The sequence below is a fragment of the Hordeum vulgare genome, chromosome 4H (genome assembly GCF_904849725.1).
Source record: "Hordeum vulgare subsp. vulgare chromosome 4H, MorexV3_pseudomolecules_assembly, whole genome shotgun sequence".
Taxonomy (NCBI): domain Eukaryota; kingdom Viridiplantae; phylum Streptophyta; class Magnoliopsida; order Poales; family Poaceae; genus Hordeum; species Hordeum vulgare.
In genome coordinates this window covers 344,755,736-344,767,902 of record NC_058521.1, presented here as the reverse complement: position 1 = coordinate 344,767,902, position 12,167 = coordinate 344,755,736, and positions in this window count along the sequence as shown.

The following is a 12,167-nucleotide window of genomic DNA, read 5'->3' as shown; positions in this document are numbered from 1 at the left end:
TGGTGTACCCTTTGTAACTGTTACCACTGAAACGGTGAACCTCTCTCCGACACTCCTCCCAGTCGTCGTAGACTCCAGGAACCTCACCCTTGTACACGAAATATGATTGCATCTCTATGCACTAGACAAACAAAAGCAACACATTAATAGCATGATTCAAGGTCCTACTAATAAATAGCATCAACTACACATATAAGTTCAACGACTGTCCAAACTAAAGAGACATACAAGTTCATTAAAGTTTAATTACAACATAGCATCAGTAGTTTCGACTCGACTAAGGGATCGGAGCGTGGATGAAGCCACCGTCTTTCGTGATGGTCATGAATGAGCGGTCGTTGTGAGCCTGCATTTGTAACGTTGTGTCAATATCATTATTGGACGGTGGACAGTTGAGGTAGAACTGCCCCGATCTAGCAAGGACATCTTGATAGATGATTTCCGCCAACTCCGACTCGATGCGAAAGAATTCTTGTGTGATGTCCTCGTCCGGGATTGCCGAGAAGCGTGCGGCCCAATATTTGAGCTCATTTGGTAGCATACGGTGATGCGGGTCCCGTACGATCGCCCACATGTGATGGAGGGCGTAGTACGCATCCTTCTGACTGCCAGGCGGTTTCTTGACACAGGGGAACGTCGTTACGTGGGTGAACACGTGCTTGCCATACCTAAGAATTGGCCTCCTGAAGGTGCCTCGAGATTTGGCGTAGCCGGGGAGGACATCATCAAGAACTTTCTTGATATTTGTGTAGTCTTTCTTCGACTGACGGACCGAGTAGAAATACGTGGCCATGGAATATTTCGAGCTTAAGAGGATGAGTGTGCAATGTGTCTCACTTCACAAAACACGGAATGTTAGAAAAAAAGAACGATCGAAATCTAAGAAATCATATGTTACGGGGCGATGAGGGAATGACTTACTCAGAAAAGTAAGGCACGAGGAAGTTATCCTTATCTGCGTTCGCCAGAATGAAGCCTTCGAGGTATGAACTCGCGACTCGCCGGTCCCAGCGCCGTCCAAGAGCTTGGGACACATGTAGAAGGGGTCGACTATCATGATATTCGGGGTCTTGTCTCTAATGATCCGCATCTCCGTACTGAGCGAAAAGAGCCGAATGAGGGTGTAGTGCAATGGATAAAGGTTAAGCATAGCGAAGATGTCATCAAGCCGCAGGACGATCATACGCCCGATGTTGCTATCGACAAAGCCCTTGCCCTCTGGCACCTTGGCCATGAAAACCGGGTATGCCCCATCATTGTCGGAGAGACGCCGCTTCTCCATATAAAGAACATCGTCATGCAGACTCCGCATAGCATCGGTTGCAGCATTGAGCATATTATTCGGTAGCATCAGCCTACCCGCCACATGCACCCTCCTCTCAATATCCTTAGATATTCGTGGCCCGTCCTGAGCACGGATCGTACTCGGTGCCGGCTGGCTCGCACCCTTGTTAGTTTTTCTTTTCCGTCCCTTCTGCTTCTTCTGCTGTAATGGGATCGAGTTATGCTCAGAGACCACCTTCTTGAGTGTGTTGGGGCTGATAATATTTCGCACCTCGGCTATTTGAGTCTCGGTGACGACAGGAGCTGGAGGCGTCTCCTGAGAACTGAACAGCCGACGCCTGTTGAAATTGGGTTTCTCCGCGGTACCAACTAGATCGCCATCGTATTTTGCACGGTTGGTTTCTTGAGAAGGAGGCCCGAACAAGGCGTCATCGTCACCGTACCCATGTTCGTTGATGTACTTATCAATGTTGGAAATTGTATCGTTGTCGTCGTCCGGATCCTGTGCCATATGCATGTCCGGATCAAATGACGGGGTAGCGTTGCTGCGGTCTTGCCATGGCTTGGCACTGGCACGACTGGCGGTGTTGTCTGTGGGGTGGTGTCCCCCGCCCCCAGACGAATCTGGCTCTTCGGCCAAAGCATGGACAAGTTTAAGCAGGCGCTGAGGGTCATCACATCATCTTCGTCGACCCCAACGGGTCGATACGGAGGTAACGAGTCGTCGCAGCCCCACAACACCCGAACCAGTTGAACCCTATACACGGTGGGTGGCATCGGATTACCGTGGAACACGCGGTTGCCCGGTTCAACGATTTTGGCCTTGGCGAGATCGATCAACTCGCCGTCCACGAATTGCAGGAGAGTGCATGGAACGTTGGCGGCGCCCTGCGAAAACATGTAGGGCGTCAGGGATGCCTAGTCAAAAAGGCAAGGAGATGAAGTCATCAGCCGAGGCTTATAGTTACCGTGATGGCGTCGAGCTCGGCTAATGTCGAGGCACCGCCAACGGCGAGCGTGCAAGTGACGGAGGGGCTGCTTGATGCCGAGGTGCCGGCCGGCGTATTCTTCCCACACACGGGTGCATTAACCTCAAATACCAGCGCCGACACCGGAGGCAGCTGCAATGCCGCCTCCGCCGGAGACACCAATGCCGGCGCGTTGTGCGAGTTGCTGCCCGTGAAGCTGGGAATCGGGGCGGCCCCTGTTGGCCGCTCGCAATCCACCCCCGCAGCCCCTCAAGCAAGGAAGGCATAATTGCGGCGATCGTCGCTCCAAGTTGTTCTCGCACTTGCTCTTGGACTATCTCTGGAATCCGCGCCACTTGTGCCTTGAGTTCTTTAACCTCGCACTCCTGGTTTTCCGAGATAGTCTTTCTGTCCTTTCGCCCAGCCTTATAGTATTCCGACCATTTCATGGACAAGACTTCGACGGCCACACGACCAGCTGACGACGGCTTACTAAGCTAATCCTTGTGTTTCATTACATTTGACGCCCTATTTAAAGTGTTGTCCCAAGGGGCAGACGGGAAGCTCGGAGACCCCGCGCTACTGCTTTCAGTTTCCTGCGGAAGGAACGTGAACCATTTAGAATTTTGGCTTCATTAATTAGAATGCAACCATATGGAGCTAATTACGCGGGGGTGTATTCCTTACCAGAACACGCTCAAGCTCCTTCACCTTCGGATCCGTGGTAAGCTCCTTTGTTACTGGGTCCACCTTGTACCTGGCCATGACATAGTTCCTCATCGGCTTTTTAGGGTATTTATCGAAGAGGGGCGGTAGGCCTTGCTCGGCACGCTCCGCGTCCTCCTTGTCCCATTTAGGATCCGCCACTCTGTAACCGCCGGGAACGAGTTTGTGGACCCCTAAGTTCAAGTCCCGCATATCTTTCCCGCACTGACTTGATTCCGCGGATGCGTTGCTCTCGCACTTGATCTTGAACTCCTGGTAGTCAGCTTCGCTGATCGAAGGATTTGTCTCCTTGATCTTCTCATAACTATCACCTCTTAGAATCCTTCTCTTCACCGAGGCTCTCCAAGTAGCCAGGGTCGTGCTCATCTTCGTGAGAGCGACACTGTTCACTTTATTCCCTGCGAGGCGTGTGTTTGCGACGTCACCGGGGAACATGTATCGTTCGTGTAGCTTCGTAAAGAGGAGGTTGCACCAATTCGCTCGGCCTTGATGCCTTAGGTTCTCGGTGTTGAATGAGACGGTGCTCCAGAGAATGCACCCGAGTTGTCCCGCGTACCCACCGACTAATTCTTTGGGCGTCGTTGGATGCCCATTGGAAGACACTTCTGTAAATTCCTCCCTGACGGTGCCGAGCACGTTCGGGCGCCGGTCCTTCCGTTGCTTCTTCGGTTGGCTGCCATCTGTGAGTTTGCTGCCATCATCAGTGGTGGCATCCCCGGTGGCACCATCAGTGGTGTCATCCCCGACGCCACTAGGGGTTGTGTAGTCGTGATCGGTGTCTTCCGTTGCGTCCTCATAGCGGAGAGGTTCTTCCTCCATCTCCTGGGATAGCTCCCAGAATTGCTTGCCCGAACAGCCGACGTCATCGTTGTTGGCCATGTTCGCTCTAAATAGGAAAAAGGCTACTAGATTATTTCACGGGGTTGAATCGGGCACCTTCTAGGTCAAGAAAATTGGGCATGACCTTTGCTAATTTTCTTGACCTAGGAGTTCCCAATTCTCAACCGAAACGGAAATTAATCTACGTTTCAGGAGAAAGGGGTAACAAGTATGAGTCATTACAACCTTACTGCACTAGCAGGATGCAAAAAAATAGTAAGATGGAAGATTTAAATACTTCAGAAATAAATTTAACATAACCACTACAATCAAAAGGCATAAATCAGTGATCAACTAAATTATATTCTACCAGAACATCAACAACATGCCATTTTACTGAAATCAGTTGTATTTGGTTGACTGAACTCAAATTCAGTGTGTGCAGCTCTCTTGTTTAATTCATCGTAATCCCCGGCCATATGTGTGTGCTAATAAATTGAGTGGTTTTTGATTGACTGAAACCCAGTTCAAAATTCAATATATTCTACATAGTCACCGGTACTTCCACGACGGCGAGGAGGCGCCCCGGTAGACGGAGATGGACGGCTAGGGTTGCAGGGGGTGACGCGCCAGCGGAAGTAAGAGGTGGCAGGAGGGGACGACGGTGGGGAGATGGGGAAGAGGAAGAGGCGGGGGAGATATGGGGAAGAGGGAGTGGCGGGGGTGCTCACCTCCACAGCGGTGATGGCCGCCTGACCCGTCCGGCGGCGACGACGTGTGCAGGGGTGGCCGTGGCCTGGGGGCAGTGAGGCGGCGGCTGAAGAGGAGGGCGGCGGTGGCTGACGAGGAGGGCGGCGGTGGCTGACGAGGAGGGCAGCGGCGGTGGCTGACGAGGAGGGCGGCAGCGGCTAACGAGGAGGCCGGCTGTGGCTGATGAGGAGGGCGGCGGCGGTGGCTGACGAGGGGAGATGGGACGGAGGGAGGGGTGCGGTTGGAGTGGAGATGCGGGGGAGAGGCGAGTGCGGGGAGGGTTAACAATGTCACACCATTTAGGGGTGTGCCATAAGTGGCATATCACTGGCGCACCTTTTAGTGGTGCGCGATAAGTTGGGAGGTATAGCAATGGCGCACCTTCTCCTGGTGCGTCATTACTAAATTTTTTTTATTTTTTTTGGATTTTTAGTTGCATGTAATAATTTTGGTTATCACTTTTTAGTTACATGTAATAATTTTGTAACAATATGATCTTGTTCTCATGATGATCTTATTTTTGGTTATCACTTTTTGATTTTTAGTTGCATGTAATAACTAAAATTATTACTATTTTGGATTTTAAGTTGTGTGTAATAACTTTCTTACATATTGCATGATGATCAAGTTCTCATGATGATCTTGTTTTTGCATTAATTTTAGTCTTCTAGCACTTGTCCATATACTTTTAACAAGGTTTCTTCATGCACATGACTTAATAACCGAAAAGTAATGGAATAGCCCAACGTTTTAGAATTACATCACATGGTGCAAAGATTTAGAATTACATGACATGGTTGAAATCAACTGACGTGAAATAACAGTCATCAAAGATTGACCTTGCCACTGACACACACACACCACCGACACGTCGTGATTCGATCTTAATTAGCTATCTTTTCACAATGATCTTCTCGCCCTTATTTCTCGCGGTTGAATAATTTAGCCGCGGGACCCCTTGAATTCTTCTCTTGAACGAACGTCATTTAGGTAGGGTGGTCGTGCTTCTTCTTGTGTTGTGTGCTACTTCATCGTCGTCGTCATCTTCCATCTTCGGGTCGCCGTACTTTTCGAAGTCTTGCTCATTGGTGACTCCATCCGTTCCGATGATGTTCCTTTTGCCTCTCCTCACGACAACACGACTGGGCTTTGACGGGTCGGTAATGAAGAAGCATTGGTCCACTTGGCAAGCCAGTACCCATGGCTCATTTTTCGCGTTGACGTTTGCGCCCGCGTTCTTCGATTTGGCTTCGTGTATAGCCATGGTGGTAAAATTCCGGTCTTCTTTTAGGACGCTCTTGGCCCATCTGACATGGAACATCAGAACCTTCTCTCTAGCATAGCTCAGCTCCCAGATCTCCTCGATCCTTCCGTAGTATTTGTCCTTGTCGTTACCAGTGTAGGATTCCATCGTTACCCTGGAGTTCTGATAATCTCTCTTCATGTCCTTTACACGTTCTAGAATGTGTACCCGTTGATATCGTACGCCTCATAGGTCATCAGATTGTGCTTGGCGCCCTGTGACAAGGCGAATACGAGTTTTTATTCCGTGGAAGAATCCTCGTGTAAAGGGTACGACAGAAGCTTGTCCTTGAACCAACGTGTGAAATATGAGTTGTGCTCTTTGATTATATCTCTGTCCGTCCTTTGTTGGCCTCGGTCATTGTACGTCTTCTCAATAAAGGTTTTGTGCTCTACCACCCAAGGATCGACCACGTATGTGTGTTGTAGCATGACTAGGTTTGCTCTTTCAATGTCGGCGAGTCGACCCTTGAAGTCGACATGCATTTCATGGCGACCCTCGTGGTAACCCCATCCAGCGAGCCTGCCGAGGTGCTTGTTGACGGGCAGACCAACAGGGTTCTCGATTCCTAGATAATTCGTGCAGAAGGAGATGCACTCTTCGGTCAAAAAGCCCTGTGCTATGCTTCCATCTGGACGTGCCCTATTGCGAACGTATCCTTTGATGGCACCATTCATCCTTTCGAACGGCATCATGCTGTGCAGGAATGTCGACCTGAGTTGGATGATATCCTCCACGATATGGACCAGCAGATGCACCATAACATTGAAGAATGCGGGTGGGAAGTACATCTCAAGCTCGCATAGTATCACCACGATCTCTTCTTGTAGCCTTCTGAGTTGCCTCACGCCAACCGACTTCCGAGAGATGACGTCGAAAAAGTTGCATAGGACAAATAGCATTTCATGGACGTGCGCGTCCATGATCCCACGGATTGCAACTGGAAGTATCTTCATCATCAGCACGTGACAGTCGTGAGACTTCATCCCACTGAACTTCTGCTTCGCTAAGTGTAGGTATCTTTTTATCTTCCCCGCGTAACCATAAGGAAGTTTTACTCCTACGAGGCAGGTGAAAAACTGATCGATCTCCTTCTAACTTAGAGTGAAGCACGCGGGAGGGAAGTCATATTCGATCTTCTTGGCCTTTTTGCCTTTGCTACGACTTTCCGTGTCCTTCGCCTCATCGTCATCATCATCATCATTAGGGCGTTTTGCGTGAAGCACCTCCCTGATGCCCATTGATTGCAAGTCTGCCCTTGCTTTCGGCCCATCTTTGGTCCTCTTTGGCATGTTGAGCAGGGTACCAACCAGACTCTCGCACATGTTCTTCCTGATATGCATGCATCAAGGCTGTGAGGCACACGGAGGATCTTCCAGTATGGCAAGTCCCAGAAAACAGACCTCGTTTTCCATACCTTCAGAAGCGGCTCTGGCGCCTTTTGCTTCTTTCCTCGCGGTGGGCACTCTTTCCAATTTTTCAACAACTCGTCTATTTCCTAGCCGCTCGTCGTAAGTGGGTCTCTTCGGGGTTCTGTTTCACCATCGAACAGATCCTTGCGTTTTCTCCATGCGTCATCATCGTGAAGCCACCTTCGATGTCCCATGAACACGGTTTTCGATGACCCGGGATCTCTATCTAGCTGGCGATACGTTGTGTCATCCATGCTCCTGACGCATGCACAAAATCCGTGCACCACCTGCCGCGCGACATATCCGTAACCGAGATAGTCGTGCACCGTCATGAGCAGTGTGGCTCTCATAGGGAAATATTGTTTCGCTGCGGCGTCCCACGTATTGGCTGGCGTTTTCCACAGCGTGTCTAGCTCCTCTTTCAGCAGCCCCAGATACATATTGATGTCGTTCCCTGGTTGTTTCGGCCCTTCAATTAGCATACTCATGTGAATGTACTTCCTCTTCATGCACATCCAGGGGGAAGGTTGTACATCCACACAAACACAGGCCATGTGCTATGTGTGCTTCTCTGGCTGCCAAACGGGCATACTCCATCGATGCTTACGCCCAACATGATGTTCCTTGGATCGTCCCCAAATTCTGGGTGTTCGAAGTTCAACGCTTGCCACTGGCTCGCATCCTTAGGGTGACTCAGCATCTTGTCTTTTTTATTTATCTCTGGATCATTTCCTTCACCTTCTCGCTTCTTCTCCTCCCTATCCACGTGCCAATGCAGGAGCTCTGCTTTCTTAGGGTCCGCGAAATACCGCTGCAGACGAGGAGTGATCGGAAAGTACCACACCACTTTTCGAGGAGCTTTCTTCCTCTTCTTGTATCGAGTAACGCCGCACACCGGACATATGGTAGGCTCCGCATGCTCGTCCCAATAAATGATGCAATCGTTCATGCACACATGGTATTTCACGTGTGGTAAATCCAGAGGACACATGATTTTCTTCGCCTCCTCGAAACTGTTCGGGCACTTGTTCCCCTTGGAAAGACGTTCGTGCCAGAATGACAGGTTCTCGTCGAAGCATGTGTCGGTCATTTTGTGTTTTACCTTCATCTCCAGAGCCATGAGCGTTACTTTCAGGCGGGTATCCTTGGGCCTGCATCCTTCATACAATGGAGTAACCGCGTCTATCTCAAGTTGATCCAGCTTGGCTTTCTCTTGAGCGGCAACTCTTGCTTTACCCGTCTTCTTGAGAAGCAGCTCTTGAATATGAGGGTCCTGCACCCAGCCCATTGATGGTGCATCATCGTCTACTCCGGCATCTTCATCTTCATGATCATGCCATTTGTCTTGATCTTCCTCATCATCATGTCCGACATCTTGTACATGATGACTGTGTCATGCATCTACTTCGTGATCATGTCCTGGAGATTCTTCATCTTCTTGCCCGCCCTCGCCGCTATTGTCTTGCAACCCTTCCTTTTTTTCTTGCCCGACCCCCATGGACGACTTCATAATCATCTTCATCACCTTGCCACCGATAGCCATCCATGAAACCACGCACGAGTAGGTGGTCCCACACCTGTCTGGAATCTGAGTCCATAAGGCTCTTCAGCTTGCATCTTTGACACGGACATCTTATCTCCTTCTCGTTCTTTTGTAGCATCTCAGCCTTCGCGGAGCTCAAAAACCTATTCACGATGCCTTCGGTCATCGTACGAACCATGGTCACTTGCGGGGTAGAGAAAAATGATATGTTAGAACCAAATTTTTTTTGCCATGACTTTGCCTAAAAATAGGACAAAAAAGAATGCATACTGCCAAATTCTCGCCGAAACGGAAATGAATCAACATTCCGGCAAAATATTATCAACTATCACATTTCAAATACCGGTACCTACAAACACAAACATATGCAACACCACAAACATATGTAGTTCTAGGTCATAAAAAGTGTGTACACGTGTTGGAGGGACAAAAAAGTAGATCTAGAACATAAAGAAAGGTTCCCCTTACTTACCTATCAAAAAAAGGAAATTTAACCACTTAATTTGGGTGAATATATGGTGCAAATGAGGTGAGGAGGAAGAGGCAGCCGAGACTAGTGAGTGTGAAGTGGTGGAGAGAATGAAGTGGGGGGGAAAGTGAGTGTGAAGTGGGCTGTCAAAAATATCTACTCCTCCCAGGTTACCAATGGCGCACCCAGGAACAATGCGCTATTAGTAACCAGGGTTACTAATGGCACACCAGGTAAGAATCCGCCATTAGTAGTTTAAAAAAAAATCTAAAAAACATATATTAGTAGTAACGCACCGTGGACGTGGTGCGCCATTACTAGTTAAAACTAGTAATGGCGCACTTCCCATGGTGTGCCAGTGGTATGTGTAGGAAAGGGTGGGGGCGAGGTCAAATATAGTAATGGCGCACCAGACACATGGTGTGCCATTATTAATATGGACACTAATGGCACACCACATGCATGGTGCTCCATTAATGTGCATATTAGCTATAGGCTTTTTTCTAGTAGTGGTAGTTACATGGAGCCTCTCTATGAAACTGGAGGTAAAATACTTGACTAGTGGCCATAGAAATGTTACTGGAGGTAAAATGTGAATATATGAAGCTGTGGTAGAAAGTTGAGCTCAAGGGTCAAAGTGGAAGGGGCCAAAGTGGAACGGGTCAAAGTAGCCACTTTAGTGAGTGCACACAAGGTGTTTGATGGGTGGCAGGGCAACCAGATGAACTTCAACGGATATGAAACTTAAGTGGATCCAATAAAAGTTGAAAATAGGCTTGGACACCAAATTTCGGATTTGGTGGACAAGGTTTCCAATGTAGATTTGGAAAACCCATGAAATGGGAAGAAATTGTTTTCTTCTTACAAAACTATTCAAATCAATTCCCACAAATCCAATATTTAGTGTGGGCATTATTTTAGTATTAAATTATGCCCAAAAAGTTTGGGGTCAATTGGAGAAACTTTATATTGTAAAGTTTCCCAAAGTCAAAAATCAACACAGTGTGTTTCGAGGGGGTTGGGACAAGTTATTCTATTATCATTGATGCACCACTTGGTGTGGATGCATTATTGGAGTATAAGAACATGTCTACCAAATTTGAGCACAATAGGAGACACTTGGCAATGTAGAGTTGCTCAAATTTGGATCTGGACAAATAGGGTTTTAGAATAATAAGGGAAATCAAATCAACTTGGAATGAGATGAAACTTGTCAAGATCATCACATATATCATATGTGACATGCTAGAATTTTACTGGAATTTATTGAGAATATTTATTAAAGAAATATTCCAAAAGCTTGAAATAGGCAGGAAGGGTTTTGAAGGGGTTTGCCCAATATTTTGAACATGACCATGTGTTGAAACTCATATATATGGAATATATATGTCCACTTAGTTTCCCTAAATTTTCTCAAATATTTTGAAAGCAATAAAAATAACTTTGCTTCATAAGAGACCATTTCTGGCCTCACGGGAAGGTATTTAAATAAAATAGTAAAATAACCTTTAAAATAATCATATTGTGGTTTTGGGAAGTCATTTTGATAATGGGTTTTAAATAAAATAATTGGTGCAAAATAAATCCCCTAATTTGAGAACTTGTAGTACAAATCTCATCTCAGGGGTTTTGAAAGCTCAATTCAACGAAATGCCTTTTGGTGAAAATAATATTTGGTAAAAATAGTGTCTGGTCCTAAACACATGGCATGGTCATTAGGCAGGAGTTTTGAGTTAAGGAAGTGAGTCTGGAGACTAACAAGAATTATGGAGAATCAACACAAGCATACCAGCAAGCAAGCAAACAATAGTTACTTCAAGCATCACATGCATTTAGAAATTTTTTAATTGGTCCTAATTTTTGAAATAAGTTAATTAGTTAGGAAAGCTAAACATAGGGTGTTACAGATCTTACCCACTTAAGAATGTCTCGTCCCCGGGATTTCTAGGCTAGGGGTTGGATAGATACAAAATCTTGAGTCGGAGGTAGCCTTCATGTCCCCATGTGGCTGTTGTAGGTCTTTAGGTGCTTGATGATACTGCTCCGAATGCTCCACACGTCTTTGCCTGACTGAGCGGATCCTTGAAATAAGTTAGGCTTGACCATGGGTCAAGGGCTTGGTGAACTAAGTTCGTGCAAGGTTCTCGCTTGCAAGCGCATTCCAAGATAGGAATACGTGGCAATAAAATGTTTCTGGGTTCTGGTCTCAGGGGTGCTCAAGCCGGTTAGTGACATATATATGTCTTTCATTAGAACATATGGTCAAGGTCTTCGCATAGCTCCCTACTGGTGGGGAAGTCCTTGACTCACTTAAGGCAGACAAGCTATGGTCGCGGGTGGTGTTCATCCTCGAGGGTGTTGTAGTGGTCTTCAAAGGATTCTCATGAAGGGGTCTGGGCTGGATCACGCCCATGAGTCTTAAGCTCACAGACTCTGTATTCAGGACGGGTACTATCATCTCGAAAGATTCGCGAGGGTTTCTGGATGCGCTGGCTACCCAAGAGTATAGACCACTGTCCCAAGGTCTGCGGCTCGGCAAGCGGTGAATAACCTTTAGCAGGTTTTCACCATGACCAAATTAGGACTCTCGTCCTTGGTTTGGGACCAAGAAGAGTCCCTCTGATTTCTCTCGCTATCCGAAGGTTTCATCATCTTGAATCATCGAGGCTTTCTGACATCGTTGATGTAGCCGGTGCAGGATTAGTGGTTGACGTCTTCTGCTTCTTCGTCATTGTCGTGGCTTCCCAACCATGGCTGTTCTTAGTCCCATCTTGAGTAGGACAGACATTCGCTGTCTTGGGGTTGCTTCGAGAAGCCGACCTTCTCGAGATAACATTGTACCCTTTGAGAGGCATAGAGATCGGCGTTCCCTGGGCTTGTCCAAACACGACTA